Here is a 7,066-nt window from a genome sequence, read left to right as displayed (position 1 = left end):
TAGTTATTAGTAAAAGTCTTTCCCCACAATTTATTGTCTCATAGACAGCCTTGTATGCCTCTTTGTGCTTTGGAGAAATGCAACAAGGCCTAGGTAAGTGGCTACCACACTCCCCTTGTCCTCACTAAAGTAACAAACTCTGATCCCAAGGTACTTTGAGACACTTACTTCAGTGCTTTCATCAAGGAGGAGACTGTATTTGCTTTCACCAATATCAGTCACAAGCCTTTTTATAAAATATGGTGCCAACACACAATTTATCATTTTAGTGCACTTGATACGGTGCATTCGAAAGTGTTTGGCTGCACTAGAATCTGCAAAAGCAGCCTTACACGCCATACTGATACGATCACATGAAGGAATTGAACAATGCTCTGCCATTGCCATTGTTGCCTCTGCCATTTTGCAAGAGTCAGTTTTATTCATAGTAAAAGGCAGTTTGGATTGCGTTTGCTTGATTGTATGGCTTAGACTTTTAGTTGTGCTTTTGAGTTGACACATGCTTTTTAATGTCAGACAACTTGCCACAGAAGCCATACCCAAGGCTGTGTGATTGTGTTTGTGTGTAATGCAGTGTTGGGTGTAACTAGTTACTAAGTAATTAGTTACTGTAATTTAATTACTTTTCTCTTGAAAAAGTAAAGTAAGGGATTACTCGTATTTTTCTTGTAATCTAGATACAGTTACTTCTGATGTAACTAAATACTGTGTATGGACTCTAAAACAATTATGTATACTAAAATACAATAGTGGATTTAACATGGTTTTGGTTTACAATTCTCACTATTAACTGGTTAATTATTAGCATTAATATTAGATGCTGGCTGTTTATTAATACTTAATAGCACATATTAATACCTAATTCTGCAAAACCTTATTCTACATCCTTAACCCTCCCCATTTCTACCAATACTTAAAATTAACAACTTCTTTAGTATTAATAAGCAGTAGTTGGAGTATATTGAGGCAAAAGTAGTTAATAGTTAGTTAACTCTTTCACCGCCAGCGTTTTTTAAAAAAGTTGCCAGCCAGCGCCAGCGTTTTTCATGATTTTCACAAAAGTTTAATGCCTTCCAGAAAATGTTCTTCTTCAAATATATAAACATACAATATGCCAAATGAAAGAACAGACCCTCTGCTTTCAAACAAAAAAAAAGTTTGATCCTACCTTCAGTAGTTCTTTTGTAATTAGCTTTTGAATATGAGTAGGTTTCTGTAATTAGCTTTTGAATATGAGTAGGTTTCTGCAAAAACACCACATTTTGAGCAAAAAGCAGAGATAATTCCATTTTTGTGACAGACTTTTCATAGAGATCCCATTCAGAGCGATCTTTAAAACAGACACGGACATGCAGCAGCTTGCCAGAGGGCAATACTTCCGGTTTCAAAAAGTTGCGGAAGGGATAATAGCGGTATTGCGGAAAGACAGAAATACTCGTCATTGGCGGGGAAGCGTTTTCTCTTGATTGACGAGATATCTCGTCAATGGCGGGGAAAAAGTTGATAGAGAGAATTGGACCCTAAAGTGGGACCAGAATAATTGATGTACTTTTATATATTATTTCTTCGTGTCATTTCAAGCCTATCCTTGTATCATGTACTAAATAGGATTTAGAAAGTTATTAGTAATAAGTAATTAAATACTTTTTGAAGAGAGTAATTTGTAAAGTAATCTAATTACATGATTGAAGATGTAATTAGTAAGTAGTAATTAATTAATTTTTTTGAGTAACTTACCCAACACTGGTGTAATGTAATATTAAGAAATGTGTTTAATAAGTTGTATTTATATTTGTATGGTATATGTTATGTGTATAAAAGTGTAATAGACAAGATTATTTTTTGCCTTAAACTTTATAAGTACATGGCCTGAATTCTGAGAGTTCAGAAACTATAATGAACTTAAACTCATTTAACAAAGACTAATGGTGCATTCCGACCAGACGCGTTAGGGGCGTTAAGCGTGAGTGATTTACATGTTAAATCAATGCAAAGACGCGAATAGATATCCTGCGGCGCAGAACGCGCGAAGCGAATTGAGCGGTGCGAAATGAGCGTTTCGAGTGTTGACACGCGAATGTCGCGGCGCAGATTGAGCGATTTGACCGTTGACGCTGATTCGCGGGAAACACTTGAGTTGAAAAATTTGAACTTTGGCGGACATTCGCGCCACGTTAACCAATCAGGAGCTTTCTCTAGTAGTGACGTAACTACAGGAAGCGAGCAGAGGCAGAAAGACAAACAACAATGGAGGAGAAACTCATCATCGCCGTTTGTGTACACCCTGAGCTTTATGATACTACTTCGTACTTTTATAGGGACAGGGACTCGCCTGAAAATTCCGCTCCCCTTCTGCCTCTCATAATGGGAGAGGGAGGGTGTTACTGCGCCGAGTCGAAGTACTCCCAAAAGTGCTATTACGCCATAAAATATAGTTCCTCTTTTAAATCCGCTTAGAAAAGCGCTACGTTTTATTTTGTACCACCAAACTTGCTCGTATAACTACTCGTCTTAAATAGGAAAAACGTTGATGTGTTTGGTCACTTCTAACTTTATCTCTAAATGGTACCATTGAATGAATAAGGCTAAGCTAAATGCTATCGAAGCGTTGCAGCGCGCTCCAGCACTTACGTGCACGCACACAGATGATAGAGGGATGTATCAACAATTCTTAGTTAAGGTAATAACATATTTTAATATTGAAAATGAGTAGACTATTCCTTTAAATATCATTTTCTCTGTGTGCCACTGCCAAAACCTCTTCATTTTTAGCCTGTAGTACCCGAGTTCTTCAAGTATGCATGAAACATAAAAAATTTTAGAAAATGTTGTCTGCGTCAATGACTTTTATTCTTTTTCCTTATCTCACGTGGCATGATGGGCCAAATTAAAGATCTATTGTGGGCCAACTTTGGGCACCTCTGGATTAGAAGTACAGTAGCTGACGGGTATCTGCAGATATGTTTACCCAAGATTGTCAGTCTGTATCACCCAACATGTTTTGCATTCATATGTGAAAGACTGTCTTTTAGATTATGGACCTGTCTGTTGATATTTTGTTTCTATTTTAAAAGATTTATTGAAATGTTAGGGTAGAATTATAATAACAATAGAAACAGTGAACTTCAAATCATGAGACATCAGCAAAGTCAAGCAGCTTTACATTTCACTGACTAATTTATCAACATCCTAGCTAGCAAAAATGTGTTACATGATCTCATTTGAACGGCTTCTTTTAAATGATGTATGCAGCATTGAGAGAAACGTGCACAATATTCTGACCTAGGGCAGTTGGAGACATGTTTTCAAAGTGTTGGAAATATATATTCTGAAATAACATTTGTTGCATTTCTCTTGAGTCAGAGACATAATTTTCACACATTAAAATTGTAATTGTGTCCATTGAATTTTAGTTATTTTGAATGATGCTAAGTTTCTTAAATAGACTAATTAAATTATATTAATAATAAACGTATTTAGAAAACAGTTTTTATGTACCACAATACTGTATGTGCTGTCTTAAAGAGACATGGTTAACCCCCCACTCAGCTCTGAAAACAAAGAAGACACCTCTACCTGTGGGTCATTAACATATAAAAAGCCCGTCACACCTTACACCCACCTCTCCTCACAACCAGCTGTAAGGATTCCTGGAAACTTCCACCAGATCCTATATACATCCACAAACGTAAAGTTTCTGCATGTTTCACAAGTTTACTTTGGTGTATTACCTTTCCAAGCACTCTGCCTCAAAAATCTGGCAAACCTAAAGTTTAGCAGGAATTTCCCATCCCGTATTTGTCCGTATACAGCTCTTTTCATGCAGTGCTTGGAAGCAAGTGAGTGAGGAAGTCGGACAATCCGGTAAGTTGCAAAAAACGCACTTTACTCCATTTGAGCTGTGTATATATATGTATACCTATTGATACTTCACGCTAGCTAAAACGGCGCCAAATTCAATGTATTCTACAACTACTTTCCCCTAACGAGTTGATGTGTTTAATCAGAGGAAATGTGCCGAATAAAGTGGAAGGGTCTGAGAGATACATATTTAAAGGAAAGGAAAAAGGAGACAGAGAAGCAAAGTGGGTCAGCAGCAGTGTCAGGTAAAAAATGGAAATACTCTGCGGTCCTGTCTTTCCTCAACCCCTTCGTCTCCCCACAGGAGACAAGGGGGAATATGGAGAGGATCTCGAGAACCAGAGCGAGGCAGAAGCAGCAGCAGGGCACTCAGAGACAGGAGGTGTGTTGCCAACCCCCCAAACGTACAGGGACACGTCGTTTGTCCAATCGCTCTTTATAGGAATGGATTTCACCCCCGCCACTCCCCACCTTGCATTTGACCTCGCCCGATCTTCATCAAATTCGCACCACGCGTAGAGTGTGCCGAGACTAAGACGTTAAGGCATACCCCAGTTGCATATTCCTGACCGATCATTTTGACCTCGCCCGATCTTCACCAAATTCGCACCACGCGTAGAGCGTGCCTAGACTAAGACGGGGGCGCGGGTCCCACCCTCCTAGCTCGTTCCTGTGCCGAGATAGAGGCCTGTCTGCCAATGGACGAATAATGGTTTGTGTCAGTTTTTCCCTTTAGGGCCTCGGGGATTTCGACCGCATTACCACGACACGGACAAAGCACGGATAGCGTCAAGGTCACTTGCCGCACGTACGACATGTACACGAACGCACGTTTGTCGTACATGCGCGCAAGTGACCTTGACGCTATCCGTGCATCGTCCATGTCTCAGCAATGCGGTCGAAATCACTGAGGCTCTAAAGAAAAAACTGACATAAACCCATTACAACGGACCCTCACTTGAGTGTCTACGGCCTTCCTGGGCCGAGACATACAGCCGTGAATATAAGCGTTTTTCATAAATTTTCAAAAATGAAAAGCTATATCTCGGCGAAGGAACGTCGTAGAGACTCGCTGGTGTCGTTGGAAAGCTCTCTCTGCCCCCTTTAAAACGCACACACCCCCAAGTCTCTAGGACCTCCCCTTCCGGAGATATAAAAAATGAGTTATTATATTCAAATTCCCCAAGCTCCGCCCCAGAGAGGGTCACACCCTCGACCTTGAGCTCGTTGGAAAGGTCTAGTCCGGGGCTTTCCACACTCGAGGCTCTCTGACCTTCTCTGGCCAAGAAAAAGAGCCCTAAACTTTAGCATTTTTCACTTTTTTTCAAACACAAAAACGATTGAGGCTAAACTCAAAAAGAGCCTATTTTGAACATTGTTTAAAAAAAAAAAACCCCAAAAACAGATCAGAAATGCATCCGTTTACGTTGTTAAACTGTGAAATTGCATGTTATTTACCATGCAATTGAAAAAGTACCAGCTCTCAGTTGTTGAACAGTGCTATTGCATGTTATTTACCATGCAATTAAAAATATAAAGAAACAACCAAACACATGATTATAACACATGAAAAACTTTATTGAACATACATTAACGCTTAAAACATTTAAATATTCTCCAGTGTGGGGGACTGCGGCCCTGAAACGAAAGAAAGATTAAAATTAATTAGATTTTCTTTAACAGTAACATAATTAAAGGCACAGCGTGAAACATACCTAGGAGCGTATCCCCCCACTGGAGAGGATCCATGGAATTACTGTAAAACAAATCATTCAATCATTCTTGCTGTCCGAGCGAGATAATGCAGAATCGCTAGCAGATGTAAGACCTACCTGTTGATTTCTTTTGGGAGAAATGTTGAACGTTATGCATTCAATAAATACAAAAATGCAGTCTGCACACTGAAAAATACTGCTCCATACAAAAGTTTATTTAATTAATTAAAATGCAACGTTTCGACCCTCAGGTCTTCATCAGGCACAATCTCAATAAGTGAGGAACACCTTTAAATACATAACAGGTGCTCACCTTAATTAGACTTCCTCACTTAGAAGTCATGTGACAGAAACAAATCATGTGACAGAAACAAATCATATGACAAACACTCAAAAAACAGCATCATATAACTTGAAAATCATATGACAAACACTCAAAATACAGCATCAAATAACTAGAAAAAGACAAACATTTAAAAATTATTATAGAAATGGCTTGATATCAAAATCCTCATTCAACCCTAATGGTGACAAAGTATTTAGAGAATAAATCCAAAAACATTCTCTCTGTAATAATTTCTTCTCATAGTCACCACCTCTTGATGGTTTAGTTACCTTTTCTATACCGATGTACTTTAACACACTGACATTATGACCCATTTGCCTAAAATGAGACGCAATGGGACTACGCATATCACCGGTCCTAATGTTGCTGCGATGTTCACAAATATGAATACGTAATTGTCTGGATGTTTTACCCACGTAGGCAAGACCACACGGGCAGCGAATTAAATAAATAACATGGGTTGAAGCACATGTGATAGTGCCCCGTATCGGAATGTCGCGACCAGTGCGTGGATGACTAAAAGAATTACATTTGTGTGTGAAAGCGCACTGAGCACAATTGCCACACCTGTAGTTACCTGGAGGGAGAGATGGAATACCTTTCATGCGTGCAGGATATTCAGATTTTACCAACCAATCACAGAGGTTATTTTGACGTTTAAAAACTAATTTAGGACTGTTTTTAAAAAAACGCCAGACAAACTAGGATCTTAAGAACAAAAGGCAGTATAAGGTTTACAACAACTTGTCGAAAAAGGAGAGGGATGCTTTACTTGATCTTGGCAAAGATAATACGGTGATGGTGCGTCCTGCAGATAAGGGTGGAGCGATTGTACTTCAACTTGCTTCGGATTATGAACAAGAGATTCGTAGACAATTGAATGACCATACTTTTTATCAATCTTTACCTGCTGATCCTACCAATAAATTTAAAACCTGCATTGACTCCAAGTTGTTATCCCATTTTGAGAATGGGGAGTTTAGCAAAAATGAATATAATTTCCTTAAGGTAGACTTTCCAATAATACCCATTATATATACTCTGCCTAAGGTTCACAAAGGATCAGACACCCCTTTAAAAGGTCGTCCAATAGTGAGTGGCATTGGTAGTCTTACTGAAAACATCTCCTCTTATGTGGATTATT

This window comes from Misgurnus anguillicaudatus, chromosome 12 (assembly GCF_027580225.2).
Source record: "Misgurnus anguillicaudatus chromosome 12, ASM2758022v2, whole genome shotgun sequence".
Lineage (NCBI taxonomy): Eukaryota > Metazoa > Chordata > Actinopteri > Cypriniformes > Cobitidae > Misgurnus > Misgurnus anguillicaudatus.
The sequence above is the reverse complement of the archived record's forward strand: the minus strand, read 5'-3'. Positions refer to the sequence as shown.